Source organism: Octopus bimaculoides, chromosome 3 (assembly GCF_046866305.1).
Source record: "Octopus bimaculoides isolate indiv1 chromosome 3, ASM4686630v1, whole genome shotgun sequence".
Classification (NCBI taxonomy): Eukaryota; Metazoa; Mollusca; class Cephalopoda; order Octopoda; family Octopodidae; genus Octopus; species Octopus bimaculoides.
In genome coordinates, this window is record NC_142930.1 from 167,835,216 (window position 1) to 167,853,746 (window position 18,531).

The 18,531-nt window shown below is 35.7% G+C and overlaps 1 long non-coding RNA gene across 1 annotated transcript in view; it reads left to right on the plus strand.

Moving 5' to 3' along the window:
* Positions 1 to 317: 317 nt before the first annotated feature.
* The window catches only part of LOC128247254 (uncharacterized), a 54,456-nt gene continuing 36,242 nt past the window's right edge, over positions 318 to 18,531 (plus strand). Inside the window, exons 1-2 of the long non-coding RNA XR_008263606.2 lie at positions 318 to 1,276; positions 1,741 to 1,908. This is a non-coding gene — a long non-coding RNA (uncharacterized LOC128247254). The remainder of the gene's footprint in view (positions 1,277 to 1,740; positions 1,909 to 18,531) is intronic.

An 18,531-nucleotide genomic window follows, 5' to 3' on the forward strand; every position in this document is an offset into this window, starting at 1 on the left:
GTATATTTCAATATCTCCTCGCTTTATGTTAGCCTTTACATATTTACATAAACCACTGAACAATTAGGTCCTAAAATATCCGACAAAAAACTTGTCCCTGCATTGTGTCACGTCTACAGTCGTTCTCTTAAAATGGAATATTACATCCTTCATTTATAACTGCTGGTTTATTCTATTTTCGTCTATTGTATTCATTGAAAGTTTAGTTTAATCAGATTTTAAATTCAAATTAGATGTAACAAAATGGTATACCTGTCAACGATTCCTCTATGTTGTATTCTTTATGTTTTATGCACCTTTTCTTCCCACATGATTGCTCTCCATTTACCTATGATATCTATAACTGATTATGCATAGTAGCTATAATATAACCAGTTAAGGCAGCGAGCTGGCAGAAATTTTATGCTTAGCAGAATTTCGTCTGTCTTTACGTTTTGAGTTTAAATTTCGCCGCGGTCGATTTGCCTTTTATACTTTCGAGAGTGTCAATAAATTAAGTACCAGTTGCGTACTGGATGAATCTAATCGACTGGCTCCCCTCCCCCAAAATTCCAAGCCTTGTGGCTTGAGTAGAAAAGAATATAACCAGTTGCTTATAATATGTATAACATAACGATTTCAAAATTTTGCCACAAGGGCAGCTTGAGGAAGGGGATTAAGTCAATCCCAGTGTTTCACTGGTAATTAATTTATGGACCCCGAAAGGCAAAGTCGACCTGGGCTGAAGTTGAACTGAGAACAAGGCATTGGGCGAAATACAACTAAGCATTTTGCCCAGTTGCCCAATTCGTCGCCTCGTATACGATAACAAGATATTTATGCCGCTACTTTGCTCATGGATGCTGCGTAAAGAATCAATGTTTGTGGATCTTTCGCAAATTTATTTCCAAGATAAACCATATTTGTTATTTACTTCTTCCAGCTAAATACATTTATGACTTTCCGTTTCAATAATGGACTCTCCCAGTGTTTACTGCCATGTTGCAATCCATTTTTTCTTATCTTCTAAAATATTCTCTTTTTTTATAAGTTTTACACGTGTTTTTCATCCCAGCAGCTACTCGTTGTGAATGTTTTATACAAAGCTGATAACCCTGGTCGGATTCCACTCTTGCATTTTTTTCACAGATTACCAGTTTTAGATATTACCGCCATTATTCTTCTCTTACTGAAGCGTTCATCTATTGACTCTGTTTCGACACTGAAACTGGGAATGGTTTTATTCTTTAAGCCATTATGACAACAGCTAATCATAACATAAGTTTTCCAGATATCGGTAGGTTAAAAAATGTCGTTCTACACAACTATATTGCTATGTTCGTTCTACAGAACTATATTGCTATGTTCGTTCTACAGAACTACATTGCTATGTTCGTTCTACAGAACTACATTGCTATGTTCGTTCTACAGAACTACATTGCTATGTTCGTTCTAAATGTTTAAACAAGATATCTTCTCGTTCATCAGCACATATTTTGACTCGAGTCCTTCCAAAGGTTTTTAGAAATCATATGACTTGCTTGCATTATATTCTCATGAATACAAGGAACAGATTCCATTTATTTAGATACCATTCTGAGAATCCCTCTACCGTTTACGTAATATATTTCGGTGTAGTTCAGTATTCTATTTCGTTTTCTTAACGTTTCTCTTAATATAAAATTATTGAAATATATAATTTCGCTTCTCTTTTAGCACTGATTTAATTCTTGCATCTTCAATATTTATCCCTTTATTCAGAGACCTGTAAATACGACGGCTGTGGCCTGGGTAAAACGTGATGCTAAATGTGCTGTGTAGTATCCGTTGTTGTTTGTGATTTGCTGTGGAAATATTGGGATCCCAGTCAGATGTAATCCATTATGAATCTACTGTATTATCTGTAGACAATTCTGATCCTGTCTTTCTGTAAGTATACCTGTGCATTGCTTTACTTTTCTATGTTCAGTGTTCTTCATGTGATGTATTTTTTTTCGATATGTGGTTGATAACGTCTAATATGTTCATCTTATAGGTCGGCGAGCTGGCCGAATCGTTAGCACGCCGGGCGGACGAAATGCTTAGCAGTATTTCGTCTGCCGTTATGTTCTGAGTTCAAATTCCACCGAGGTCGGCTTTGCCTTTCATCTTTTCCGGGCCGATTAAATAAGACTCAGTTACGCACTGGGGTCTATATAATCGACTTAATCCCTTTGTTCTCTCTGTTTAGCCACCTGTGGGCAATAAGGAAATAAATATATTCATCTTATATGATTAGTATGTTTAGGTTGTTCACTGGTATTTACTTAACATTTTGAAGAATAATTATAGGATTGTAATTTCAGTAAGTATAATTCTATTACTCTTGAATTCATAACCGCCAGGGAGAGATACCATTTTTGTTTAGAAGCCTCTGTAAATGTTTGTATTTTCTCTCTACCCTATACAAAGTTTATTTTAATGTTTTTCATGGCTTTTTTTCCTGCGTTTCACCTAATCCGAATTATTGAGAGACCTAATTTCCTTTCCGTTTCCTTATAACAATTATTTCATATGTACATCTACGATACTCATTCTTTTAATTAAATACATACTTAATTAGTTTGAGTTTGGAGAAAATTTAATTTTCAAGAGTTGAAATAAATTTAGAAAATATAGCAAGCGTATTAACTGAAAAGAAGGCATAAGTAGCGGCTACATTAATTAAACAAGCAGGAAGCATTGTATATTAATATATGCGTTGACAAGAAGTGTTTGGTAAAATTAATTGTATCTTACCGCTGACATTTTGATTCAAGTTTTCGTGTATGTAAAGCATAATGTTTGAGGATATATTTTAAGGTTGATAGCCAAGACGTTGAAGATGTGAGGTCAATCAGGTCTGAAGGTTCTGGGTTCAAATCCATTTAACCTGTCTGTTTTCACTTGATCAAAATGTCCTAAAGGGAAGGACCTGGCATGTTATTCTGCCGAGAGAATCGAACGTGCGAAGACCGTACGAGTCATAAATAAAATGAAGAAAACTTCACTGAAATAAATCTTTCTTGTCGTATAATCTGATCCTTGTAAGACCATCTGAGATAAAATGCCATTCGGGGTCACGAATGAAAAGTTTTTCCTCGTGGAACGAATTAATACAGACGTAAAGTTAATTAATGGAGACAGACGGAGAATTAAATAACAAACACGATGCGGACACGTCCTTGAATAAGAAAGACAATGTAATACTTGTTTTTGTCTGTTTTTTTTTTGTCTTTATCTTTTGTTTTTACCATCATCATTATCTTTGTCTTTATCATTATTTTGTTATTGTTTTTCTTTGCTATGAAGGGTCAGGCTTCACAAAACGGCACGAAACATTGTTTTTCCCCGTATTCACATGTATTAAGCAAGAGATTACTTGGATTACCTAACCCCACCACATATCTTCCTGTGATTGGAGGTTTTTTTTTCTCGGACATTTTCCCTTCTCCCTATTTTGCCCTGTTTGCTATTTGTAACCATTGTACCATTTAACATCGGTCAAATCAGGAGTAATGTGCACCAGATTGGTAGTTGCGGTGAGACCGGCGAAATCCTAATCACCCATTCCTGATTATCACGCTTTGCAAAAGACCAAAGAAAAGAGAGCGGATTATTGATGTGAGTGGGTGTTAGTCGACACCATTAATCCCAATACTTGACTGGTCAATTATTTGTCGAATCAAAAGTTGAAAGGCACAGTTGAAATCGGGGTGTGTTGAACTCCGAGTAAAAGGCAGACGACATACCACAAAAAGATTGTATTCGACGCGCTAACGATTCTGCTAACACGTCGCCTTAATAGTGATAATAATTCTTATAATTATAGGCGCAATGCCTGAAAGGTTAAGAGTGAAATAGTCGATTACATCGCTCCCAGAGCCTAAATCGTTCTTATTCTGTCGACTCTAATTCGAAACGTAAACCGGAAGAAATGGTTCTTACGATTTTGTCAGCTCGTCACCTTAGTAATAGTAAGAAGAACGATAAATGCCTTGACACAGTACGAGGCAGTGGTTCCCATGGCTTTTGATCTTAACTGATTGGAACTGTTATCATGTACATGTTTTCTATCGGTATAAAAGATTTGTTACAGGAAATATTCTACTCAATGCCACATATCTGCTTAACTGTTTGACCATAGCCAGTTGAGCATGTACTTTGGTGGCTGACGATATGTGTATCACTGAACACGAGCAGAAGTAGTGGGTGAGCATCATAGCCATGTTTTGAGAGAAATTCTTTGGGGTTTGAATTCTCCATTTCTGTAAACGTGGGTGTTTAGTTCAACATCCTTAAACCTTATTCAGGGAACGTTTGACTGGGATGTGCTACTCGACTTGAAGATTCTAACTGGGCCCACCTGTAAGGTCATGCGCTGTTTATCTTGATATAAGATCCCCATGTCGTGCACAAATGGTTGTGGTGCATGTGCTTGGTGTACTCTTATCAGACGGGTAGTCATGATGGGTATAATGGGCTTCGTATATTTGTACCCCAGTGTCATTTTGATGGCATGCACTGCTCTCTCACTCAATAATAATAATAATAATAATAATAGCAAATGAAAATGACCTAATATGCAGTGCAACCTCTATTGCTGAAGAGCATAAAGAAAGACTGTAAAGACCCACGACAGAAAAAGGCCAATATAAATGAGACTGGAAGATAATATTAACGATTCTCTCAAATTGCCATGGCAGTAATGAAAAGTCAATCTGATTATTTCATGACAAGATGACGAATGAGAAATTTATGCTTCAATAGCAGTCATCAGAACAGAAGCTGTCCTACTTTGAAACCAGTGGACGGACGCACGCCTACCCACTGTCTCTTTCATACATACATACATATATGCAAACATCCATCCACATACGTGTGTGTGTGTGGGATATATATATATATATATATATATATATATATCACATGAATAACAGTTAGTAACCGAATTTAATAGAGCACCTTATATATCGAGGGAAATGTCATTTAAATTGTCCTTTTATTATATTATTGTATGTTTTAATTATCCAAACTCATTACATCTTCATAACTTTACCATCATTATCTTAACTAAATCAATTAATGATTGTTTTCTGAAAATATCTTATAATATCAGCTTCTATATAAAACAGTGGTCATGAGAACCCCTGAAATGCCATTCACTTGACTCCAGTACGTCTTCATCCTACTGGTCACTATCGAAATGTGTTCAGAACCTTTTCATGGCACTTATCAGACTTGAACTCACACACACGTTTCTCCACTACCTTACAAGGCTCACCAATAATCAACGGGTTTCATTGCTTCTTCATAATCCTCCCTCTTTTACAAGACTTAAACACGATTAACATGTCATTGCTTTTTCACATCTAACACAATATTTCTTGAATAACATTTACAATGTTTCCCGAAGGTGTACCGCCGTCAAAAATCGTTTGGTCCCAGATTAAAATCATGGTATTCTAGTTTTGGCGGTGATTTATTTTACTTCTAATTTTTCCATTATTTTAGGAAGACACTTGCAATAAAATCATTGAGTATTTTTCAGCATTTTTTAAATACAAATTCTACACGTTGCTATGGGAATATTTTTGTTAGTTCAGCCTGTTAGAATCATTTTGAAATGCCTAAAACCACAAATTAGTTTTGTTTTTGTTCATATTTTGTTATTGGTCACTTATTGTTTTCTAGTTTAAGAGAGACAATCCTCTGTATAAGTCGTCAATATAATATTTCATCCTTTATATGACGTATTGTAAATCGAGATACTATTTTTATATTGTTTTTCTCGTTTTTATTTTCTGTCTGGTCCTGGTAATTAACTCTCAGCTGAGAAATTACAACGATAAGTCATTACTTAAGCCATCAGAATATTGACATCTAATAACTAATGTTTGCCATTTCGCTGCTTTATGTATGAATTACAGGCGTCAGTGTTGCTCTTCCTTAACCTTTATCTTTCATTGTCTCTCTTTCAATCTTTCTCGTTCATTAATTCCTTATATTTATCAGTTTCTCTTCGCTCTAATTCTTATATCTCTGTCACTTTACCTAACACGATACAACTGTCTTTTTATTAATTTTCTGCTGTTCGACGTTGTCCTAGCAAACTTTCACAAACGGAATTTCATATTAATTTTTCTGCACCATCGGGGAAATGTATTTAGCGGATTCCCCATCTGTTTATCATCTACCACATACAATTAGATGTCAGTTATATAGAGCTTCTTAATTGCCATCCAATAACATTCAGATCCGAAAAGAGTCTGGTTCAGCATATTGGTTAAAGATGTTAACTCCAGATACTCCACAGAAGTGAACGAGAAGAAAGGGAAAATTATATTTTCTGTAAATGGAATTTATTTTGAGTTTAAATGTTTTCCCAGTGATTAATTTTTGTTCAAAAAGCTTAACATTTGACACCTGTTTAATTAGTGATGATTTAATTAGCAATAACTTGATTAGAAATATCTTACACTGGGATAATGTTTCAAAATGTCTTGTGTTAAACAAACACAAATAAAACCTATGTTGTCTGCTTCTTCTCTTCGTTTTACTCTGTTTTCTTTCTTCTTTTTCTTCGTTTTGCCCTTCTTCCTCAATACGTGATTTTTTTTACTGTGGAATTTCACCTTTTTCTGATAAGCCTCATAATTCTGGTGATAATACATTCCTACAGCCAGGAATGCTTATGTAATAGACCTTTCATTTTACAAGTTGTTGATAATTATTCTTGAAAATTAAGATCCCTTTTAATTCATGGTTATGTCGGTGATATTTTACCTCTGGCACTCTCAGAACAATGTTTGATATATTTGTAAATATTTTTGAATATTTTAAACATGTTTTAACGTAACGTCTGAATTTTCTCTACCTTCGTAGATTCTCAAGTTCGTAATTTGTAATATCACGATTGCAACCGTCGGCATTTCTTCCTATGATATTTTTTGAAGTAGATCTTGTTTTTAAAAATCTTATTTGCGTGTGTTGTTGCTCCATTGTACATTCTTCTTTAAAATCTCCAAGTGCTCTTCCTACTAAAACTGTATTCTGTATTTCTCTCTTCTACTCACTTGTTAAAATGGTTTTCATTCTGTACATTATTTTGTTCAAAGAACTGTTGACGATTTAGCGCGAAAGTTTATTTGCGAATTAGGAAGAATCTCACGATTTGACTGGCCTTTGATTTCGCATTCCTATTTGTCCGAATGAAATTTTGTCTGCTTCATTAATTTTAAAGTATTTGTAAGTCTGGGATTACGAACATTTCCAAGAATAAGATCGTGCATTTTCTATTTTTCCTTTTCTATTTATTCTCGATCTAAAGAATGAAAGAAACTATCAATTTATTATCGTTATTTCGAATATTTAGTGATTTTTTTTTTTTTTCCTCTTAAGTATCTGTAGGCGAGACGTTTTAAAGAAATATTCACTTTTTTGTTGAGGCCATTGCATAAATTAGTTAATTTCTTCTGGTGATATTCTACCATGCCTATGAAGGTCGACCCTGTGATCTTTCTCTTGTTATAACGTAGTTATTACAATTTATCTTTCCCTCGTCCAAACGTAAGATTCTTTCTATTGATTTTAATCTATTTTGACTTTCGTACTTTTATATTCTCAGATTTCGTCCTACATTATTCTTTAATTAGATTTTTCTGTCATTAAATTGTATTTATATCTTCGCTGCAGCAAATTTGTTTTGGTTTTGGTTAGTAAATATTCCATATTTATTCTGAGTTTGTTGTATTTAGTTACTTCTTTAATTTAGCTCTGGTTCACCACAGTTTTATTAGATTCCACCTATTATTTAATTCAAGACATTTACTCGTTTATAATATCCTACTGATTATTAAGAAATGCTACCGTATGATGGACTCCCATTTCGCCTTCGGTGCATTATTCTTCAGCAAAGTGCTCAATGTCATGCTACTGAATATTTAATATTTCCATCATCGAACTCTACACCACAAACGTTCAGTCCCACCATCTCCAACGCTATCTACAGATAGTCGTCGTAGATCTCGCAAACATCGACATGAAGTCACTCTTTATCTTGCGACGCCCAACATCAAGATCGAATTGTCAAATCCATCCGTGCCTCCATCTACAGAGATTGAAATCTTTTTAACATAGTTGCTAATTTCTTCAATTTGCCTCTTTTTTACGTGTCTCTTTACTAACCAATGCAAATTAATTTACCCAATAAATTCTAATTGGAAATATTAATGGAAGTTTTAACAATTCATTTTCTTTCTCATTGAAGAATATAGTTTTATTCTTCCAACCAGTCTGACCAGCATTGTTTTCTGAATTACCAGAAGATTTACTGTGTACATTCCTTGCTGTGCCATATATTAGCTAACAGCTTACCTATTTCTTCCTATAAAGTTTTTCCTCCGGCGTTAGCAACATTTTGACAACTGGGATTGTTATGACGTGTACAAACGACTAACTTTACTTTTATAAACCTCCGTCATATATTTCGGGTCTAAACTTTACGTTAAACCCCTTTTTTCAGTAAGGTTGCATATGGATGCATCAGACAGAATGACCTTTATCAAATCAGGTGTACCCATATCTAGTTGGCTGTTTCAGCAAATATCAAAGACAAGTCCTTTACTATGGAAATATACATATATGATAATGGAATCTCTCAGTCAGATCGCACAAAACTTATATTTTGTTTTGTTGATGCGTTTCTCAAATTTGATCTGTAACACAGTGTGTTTGTATATGACTCACTCTTCATATTATATCTCAGCCACAAGTGATTCACTTTTAACAGGTGTTGTTCGACACAACACTTCATAAATTGCCACTAAGACTTCGGAACTCACTCGCAATCTACCTGTTAACTAGTCACACCCAACGGGTCTTAAAATATCCTAGCGTAGTCAAATAGTAATCTAGTTCTTCTCCGTATCATAAAGACAAACATCATGTAATTTAAAAGAAACCATGAAATTCGCTACCATTGACAGACGTCTCTTACTCTGACCATTTTATTGGCAACTTTCCAGATAAACCATTTCTGAAATCAAATCGCAAAACGAGAATAATCGGTAGCACGCTGGGCAAATGTTGTACGTATTTACGTTTTGAGTTAAAATTCTGCCCATGCTGACTTCGCCAATCATCTATTCAGGGTCGATAAATTAATTAAGACTCAAATACTCGAGTCGATGAGATTTACTTACCCACTACCCCAAAATTGCAGCCCTTGTGCCTGTTTTAGAAATTATTATTAATATTATTTCTCTTTATTACAAGTTTTGTTGGAGGGGCTGGAGTCTTGCATGCGTAGCGAACTTACTACGGTACCATGCTATTCGTTCTTTTCAGCTATCTAATACTTTCCTGATTATTCTGGCAGTGCCAAGGAGACGCACGTTTTGTAACGGTTCTATTCTAACTCCCTTTATATTTCTCTTGATGCTTTCTGATACCTTTCCCAAGAAGCCAGCAATAATTGTCACTATATTCGCCTTCTTCATTTTCCATAGCCGGGCTATTTCGTACTTGAGTGTTGTACTTATCTATGTTTTTCGCCTTCCTTTTTGACTGCTTACCATATAGCATATGCGGTTCATCTTGTCCACCACAACTACTAGGTCCGGTCTGTTATACTTTAGCACCTGATCTGTTTGGATTGGGAAATCCCAGGGGATTTTGCTAGCCTCCGACTCCGGTATTCTCTAAGGTTTGTCCTCATACCAGGTCTGGTCTCTCTCTAGACCACTTTTCGCAGTTTCTAATGTAGCACTTTCGCTACCTGGTATTGTCGCTTCAACTTGTAGAGCAAGTTTTGGGAAAGTCTAGGAATATCGTTAGTGATATGGGCAATGATTTCGTCCACTCTATTACGGATGTGGCATAGTGGAGACACTTGCTCATCTCCTCAGATGTTGATCTTACAATTCGTAGCCAAAACTTAGTTTTGCGCTGTGAGTATAGTCTTCTTATTATTCGTTTTTCTTCTTTCAAAATTGTGACCGTTTCTTGCCCAGTATCTTCCCGACAATCGGCAAAAGACTCAATCCAAACATGCATAGGCCATTAAAATAAATACAACCAACTGCTCGTTAACAAAGATAGTTACGTGTTTGGTAATCGTTCTCGCAATGACCAATGCGCTTTTCAATGTGTGACTGACATACCACATAAAACATTCTATTTGCACTTCATTCGGCGATGTTAACGTCCAGATTCTTTTTTGATGATTCTTAGTGCATTTACAATTACTGGCTTTGTAACGTCCTTCAAATGCCATATTTCTGCGATTTCCATGAATAAACCATTGCATTCTCTGAACATTTGCTTTATTATTATTATTATTTACTTTTAATCTGCATGTTTGTTACAATCAGTTGCCGAGACACACCCAGCGTCTTAGGGAGAGTGAAAGATAAGAGATGTTACTGTATGACTGAAAGCTTGGGGAGGGGCAGGGGCAGTAGCGAAATATCTTCATGTAATACAACACTTGGATTTCTCTGAGACATAATACTCCTGGGATCTTATCTAGATATTTCTGTCATCGCTTTTTTAAAAATCATATCTACGGCATCTACAATAATAGGATTAGTTCTTGCTTTAAGATGCCACATCTTTTGTATTTCAATTTTCAGGTCCTTAAATTTACTTAGTTTGTCAAATTCCTTGACAGATATATTTTTATCAGTGACTACACTTACATCTATTAGTCTTCAAGTATTTTCTGCTCCGTCTTTAATAATTATGTCTGGTCAATTAGACAGGATCATTTTGTCAGGGTTGACAGGAAAATCCCAGAGAATAGTGACATTTTTTACCTTCAGCACCAGGCTCAGGATGATGTTCATACCAGTAAACAGAACCGCTGATTTTATAATGTTTACATATTTTCCAATGTAAATACTTCCACCCTATCATGGCGAATTTTTTATTCGTTTCGTATCAGCACAGGACATCCCGAAACGAGATGGTCTATTGTTTCGTCAAATGTGTCGCAGAATCTGCATTTAGAGTCAGAACCGTTGTGAAGAACGTTAGCTTGGTAGTATCTGATAAGCAATCTTTAACCTTGTGCCATCAATGTGAACCCTTCAGGCTTTACATTTTCAGCCACTGATGGGCTGTTGTTTGGTCCACTTCAGAATTTCAACTTCGAAGACAATATTGTCCATGCAGGGGTTGTCTCCACCGCTCTCTAATTTGTTTCTACCCGTTATTTTTTGCAGTCTGTTATCCGTTTCGCTTGTTTTGTGGCAATGGTTTCACTTTCGTTATCCAATTCAGGGTTCTTGAGAATTTCTAAGCTTTCTAGACAGTAAAATGTGACTTTTTGCTGGTTTTGATGTTTGTACTAAAGTCGCGGTATCAAATCTTCTCACAAACAGCAATGGTAATACACTTCTCTTGATGTTAACCCTCGCCAAATATTGTTCACCTGAAGTTAACTCTGTATTCTAGTTCTTCATTGATCTGTTGATAAAATTTAAGATGTTATCTGATATGTTCCAAAACCGGGCTTTCCAAAACGCATGCCTGTGTACGCGTCTGTATGGATGGAAGAAGTTAGATGGGTGGATGGATATACGGTGACAGTTAGTGATTATGATCGAAACAGTCTCAATACCTATCATTTTGTTTTGTAGACTAAATGCGAAAAAAAAAAATCTACGTAGGAATTAATAGAAATCTTATATTAGAAATACACATTATGAACGGGCAATGGAAAACAATTTAGAATCACCAAAACACAAAAGATTTGAAGCGCAGACATTGGTACATAAATCACAGCGATACTGATAGCGGTCGCTGAACAAATAAATAACAAACCAATATATTATCGATTAACAAAACTACATCAACGAAAATATGAGCACAATTAACTTTTAGTAAAAAGATGTCCATTAACGGCAAAGAGGAAATAAAATATAAAAAATATCACTGGGCTAAATGAGAAATGTAAACTGTTCGTTTTGTTGTAATGACATTTATCTAAATAGTTAAAGAGCAAACATGGCCACAAAGTTCTAAGCCACAAAATTGAAACTTAGCAACAAAATTGAAGCAACAATGCAAAACGGAAACTACGCTATTATAGACATAAACGCATAAAGAAGACAGATGCAAACATTAATATCTCTACAAGAAATAAACTGATCAATAAAGTTGCAGTCACAAAGGAAACCACTTCAGGAATGCTGATATAAGATCATCTAAACCCAAGGAAGATACAGGGTGTCATAGGAAATAAAATACAAATATCTCAATTGTTAATGAGATCGATAACAAAACACACAAAATTTTTTAAAAAATGTAGTAAAGGGTTAAAAATATCGGAAAAACATTACATAAATGGCGGAAATGAATGAACGATAAAGATGAGAGATCATTGCTGAATCCTAAAGGATATGGCGTTATAAATGGGAGGAAACATATACTTGAGCGGTGTTCGTTCGTTTTCAATCCAAAGCCGGTATCCTAAAACAAGATAAAACAGGCAAAAACTGGCATCCAATTATATATATATATATATATATATATATATATATATATATATATATATATATATATATATATATATATATATATATATATATATATATCCGTTTTTGCCTGTTCAAAATGTAATCAAGTGTATATCGTTGGCGATTTTCTTCCCTCTTCCCTTCCCTTGGACTTTTATTTCTGAAGAAGAGCTTTGCTCGAAACGTTCGATCTTTCCATCCTTTCCCGAACGTCTGATAATACAGTACTTGTACTTCATCCTCACGTTATTGTTTTTCCTTGTTTGTTCTTCTTTGTTTGGATTCACTATATATATATATAATAGAATGCAATGCAACACCAAGATTCAAACAAGTGTTTTCTGAGTGTGAACAAATGTTTGCAACTGATGAATGGTGAACGATGAGAATGTTCAAAGCGGTATTTGTACTGCAGAATTCTGGGAGTAAATGATATCCCGAATATTTACCCACATACAAATGAACAGCTAGATAATATTTAGAATGAGAAGTTCCATCGCTTTCGCTAAACTATCTATCAGTTATTCTAATTGTTTGCATCTTCAAAGAATTACCCAAAGATACGAAATAATTCATGCATGTTTCCTTGAGTTCAAATGAAAATATTCATTTCCATTTCTAAGCTAATATCAAGTAACCCCCCCCCCCCATATTCTTACCTAATATATAATAAACCTTCTTCTCGATCGTTGAAAGGAATTGCTCATTCTGGAAAAGATAATATACTTCCAGAACGTGTGAATTGAAATAGGCAAATTTCTTATAAAGGTAATATATTAATAAATCCTCATGTGAAGACGGATACACTGGCAGAGAAATTTTGGTAAAATGGAAACATTGTTTGTTAAAAACTGAGAAGATAGGAGACTTACCTTATAAGCAATTGCTTCAACCATCTCCTGTGTAAATAGAAACCAATTTTAGAGATTGCAACAAATGGGAAAGTCGTGTAAAGAAACAAACCGCAATTAGAACAGTAATAACATGTAATTCATTACTTTCTGGCAAGAACACTCCCGACAAAGAATGGAGCTCACTGGCTACCGACACAAATACCACTGAGCTGGAAACACCCCGCCTGCGTGCACCATTTGTATGCGTGCGTGCGTGCGTGCGTGCGTGCGTGCGTGTGTGTGTGTGTGTGTGTGTGTGTGTGTGTTTGTGTGTGCGCGCGCGCGCGCCTCTCTCTCTCTTGAGAGAGAGAGAGGGGAGGGGGTTCTGTGTACTCCTGCGCCTATATACATATATATATATATATATATATATATAAAGGCGGCTAGCGGGCAGAAACGTTAGCACGCCGGCGGAAATGCTTAGCGGGATTTCGTCTGTCTTTACGTTCTGAGTCCAAATTCCCCCGAGGTCGACTTTGCATTTCATCCTTTCGGAGGTCGATTAATTAAGTACCAGTTCCGTACTGTGGTCGATCTAATCGACTGCTCCTTCCCCAAATATTTCGGGCCTTGTGTCTAGATTAGGAATGATATATATATATATATATATATATATATATATATATACGAGAGAGAGATTTTCCCCTTACATCAGATCGAAGGTTTTAGTTTATCATTGTAGTATGACCTGTCAACAGTTATCGTCACATTCCTGTCGTATTTAAGACGACGAGAGAAGAGTATTAATAGAAACAATAGAAGTAAGGAAGTAATTGCTTAACGTATAATGTTGCTTTCGTTAACCCTTGCTAATGCCATATTTGGAATCTTATTCAGTGTTCCTTGATAAGTGTAAAGAAAATGGTAAAGGCTTTTCTATTCTACTGAGATACAGTAGTTCTACATACAGTAACAATGTGTAACAATAGAATCAAGGTCTCGGTTGCACTGGTCTAAACAAATGAGTGGAAACTGAACCGATTTGAAAGAAACCTTTACATTTCTAAACAACGTTACTATTCATAAAATAAATAATCTTTAAAAATCTGATTAGATATTTCTTTTATAATTGAACATAGGCCAGCGAAGAACTGAATTTCCAATAAATAGTTTACCTAACTACCATATGAGATAAATATTTATATAAAAGATCCCTGACTTTTGATCTGCTGAAATGATTTCATCGTAAATATTCATAGTACAACATTACACTTTCCTCGTGAATTATACTGAAAGGAAATTTAAGAATTCAGCTTCATAAAATGTTCTTGTTTATACTTTCATAATTTTCCTAATGGTCTAAACAAGTTTTGCGTATATCTACTTCTGGGAATTAACTTCTTTGACTTTTTCCCCTCTTTTTTCCATCAAGTTCTTATTCTGTGTGTAACATTCAGTGCAGAATCGGTGATAATAACAACCACTTTTTCACACATTGAATACACACTTTTTGTTTTTGCAGTTCACCATTTAACAGCTGAAATACAGTCTCTATTTCTGATTTTTAATATTTTTGTTTGTATTTTACTCTAATATTCCTTTGGGCTTTTGTAATTCCAGTACTAAACCATATAAGAACAGCCAGAGTTTTCATTTGTACACATTTTTCAATATATAATCAGTCTTTTTAGTTTTTTGTTTCTCAATTTGGAACCGTTCAAGGGGGGAAACACAAATTATATCTTGAGCTGTTTCATATGTGTGTATGTCCGTATTAGTAATTCTCTATCATGCTCAACGATGTACATTCATTTGCTCAACTCGCTGATTTCCTATTCGTAAACACAACAGGTTTTATATTAATGCTCATGGAGTAAAGGGTCATTTAATATTAAAAAAAAAACTATGAATAAATATTTAAAAATTCTCCAGTAGTGGTTGCATACACATGTGCATACCGAACAAATGTCTTCAACATCTAAATATCGCCGTGTCAAATCAGCGAATTGATATGGTGTGATATACACCGCATGCAAAATTAAATAATTAACCTTCGTTAAGGAGGAATACGCAGCACTTGACAAATCTTCTTGTTAATGAGTTTAAAAGGAAATAAAGAATAATTAATAATAAATTAAACTGAGAAAAACAGTAAAAGAATAATTTGTTATAAGAGAGATGTATACGTCTATTCCTATTCGGTTATTCAATATCATTACACTCGTTATCAATTCCACATATACCTGATATCGATATAGGCATGCGTTTTGAAGCATGAGAAAGGAAGATATATTATGCCAAGTCCCTCTCTAACATCAGAAGTCATCCAGAGTAGTCCATACTGTTACGCTTCCTTCTGATTTGGTTGAAGTTACCGGCCTTCATTGATTTGTTAGTCTCACAAATGTTAAGAAATATTTCTATATATTTAGGGAAGCTTGTATGGCGATGATACCTGATTGTCACTTGAATATTATAAGCGGTAAACCACACGCCGCTGCATGAGAAAACAGGTCTATCGTTTGTTAAGAATTTCTCATAACTCCTGATCGTAGACATCAAATTTAAGATCATTTGTCAGAAATGATGGAACAACCACACAAATACATTCTAACTTATTTACTCATTCCGTGAGCGTGACACAGAATGTGACAAGGCCGGCCCTTTGAAATAAAGGTACTATTCGTTTTTCCAGCTGAGTGAACTTGAGCAACGTGAAATAAAGTGTCTTGTTCAAGGACACAACGCGTCGCCGGGAATTGAACTCATAACCGTACGATCGTGAGCTAAATCCCCTAACCACTAAGCCACGTGCCTTCAAAATTTCTATATATATAATAATATAATATTGTGGAGGCGTAATGGCTCAGTGGTTAAGGCAGTGGACTCGCGGTCGTAGGATCGGGGTTTCGATTCCCAGACCGGGCGTTCTGAGTAATTATTGAGCAAAAATACCTAATGCTCTTCGAAGATACGGCGGGGTGTGGTGAACCCTGCTGTACTCCTTCACCACAACTTTCTCTCACTCTTTCTTCCTGTTTCTGTTGTATCTGTAACTCAAAGGGTCAGCCTTGTCATGCTGAATCCCCCCCAAGAGCTACGTTAAGAGTGCACGTGTCTGTGGTCAACTGAACCCTCGTCGTCGCAACCGATATTCCCACGCTATATGTGTGTATGTGTGAGTGTGTGCGCGCGCGCGTACGTATGTGCATGTATGTCTGTATGCATGTATGTATGAGGATGACGTCGTCGGGTCGGAAGCGTGAGGTGGAGGCGCAGTCACGGCGGCGGAAGAAGAGGAATCCCCAGCAATGTGCGAAGGCTCATAGCTCAGTGGTTAGCGTGTCGGGCGGGCTTATAATTGTCAGGTTGCGAGTTCGATTCCTGGAGTGAGCTGTGTGTGGTATTCTTGAGCAAGAGACTCAATTCCACATTGGTCCAATTCACTCACCTGTAGAAATGAGTTGCTACGTTAATGGTGCCAAACTGTGTTGGTCTTTGATTTCCCTTTGGATAACATCCGTGGCGAGGAGGGGGAAGGCTGTTATGCTGAATCTCCACAAACAATCTTGCCCGGACTTGTGCCTTTGAGAGAAACGTTCTAGATACAATCCCATGTGACCACAGTGGGGTTTCATATATTTTTCATGTATGTATGTATATATATATATATATATATATATATATATAAAACCTAAATAACTGAATTTTTATATATGTATAGTATATATGTATCTCTCTCTCTGTATCTATCTATCTACCTAACTATGTATATATATATATATATATATATATATATATATATATATATATATAAACACACACACACTTACATACATGTTTGTGTCTTTGTACAGAGAACCTGAATACCATACGTTTATGAATTAGTAAAATACAAATTATTAATAAGAATATAGTTAAAACGATAGAATTAGCAATCGCAGAATTCCCAAGTTTGCATTTGGCAGGTTGCTTATCGAAATTGAAAAGCTGCCGGATGTTGGCAGGAGAGAAGAATAGTGGTCATGTCATTTAAGTGCTTTCAAAGAAATACTTTTTTCGGTGGCAGTTACATGGATCTTCACTATTTGAAAAAGAAACGGATTTGGAAGATTTTCGGGTAATATTTTTAAGACTATATCCAGCGTGTAACGACGTACCCTGTTCTCCTGGAAATGCCAATTCTACTGAAACGCTTTATGGTAAAATTAGTTGTATTGTCTGTAAGTGCTCGCCACGCACAAAATACCTGCTTGCACTTTCTCCTCTCTTATGATTCCGTTTCCATAGTGATTTTCTTCCCGAGACTTCCGTAGCAGTTGTGAAGATACTATCTGTTTTCGATGCATTTCCTTCAGTTTGTGGGTGGGCAGCTCTCTCCTATAATTCTCACCGATCTAGCGTTTGACCTCTTCATTCACGGTGAAGCCCATCGATAGAAGTGTCCAAACCTATAATTTTATGATCACCAGGCTCATTCAGATACATTTCAAATCCAATGAAGAGGCATCTGGCTACATTGATCTCCATGAACAGTTCAAGTGCCTAGAAGAAAACTCTCCTATTCCCCCCTCTTTCTCTCTCTCCATCGCTTCCCTAATAAATACCTAGTAACAGCAATGTCGACGTGATTTTCCTTGTCGCATCGTCGTAAACAGGTTTGGAGAGATATTTTCCTTTTTTTTTTGTTTTTGTTTTGCTGATCTATGCATTGAAGCAGAAGAGCATCAGTTGGCAAGAAATTGATGATGGTAAAATATAACTTTTGTGATATTTAGTCCATAAAGCTGGGAGTGTGTGAAAGACTCGTAAACGAAAATCTTGGTATGAAAACCCACTAAAGACGAAGTCTGTTCATGTTAATGTTCGTCAAATGTCTAGATTTTTCTGAATAAAACACTAGGTGTAGCTTCTCTGAAGCATCAACATAGAAAGATGACATTAGCGTATATTTCCTTGGGATATGATGAGGCTTCCTCCAGTATAATGTATGTTCTCCTAAGCTTCTAAAAAATAAAACGGTTTGTATAAACACAGTCAAAATTCACAAGAAAATATCTCACTCTCCTTCAGATGTTTATAAAATTCAGCTCATCGCGTTTCTGCTGCGAGTCTGAGCTGACAGTCTTGCCTTGTCTCAAAACACCCTAAACATCAGAACTTTTTTCGTATGATACGAA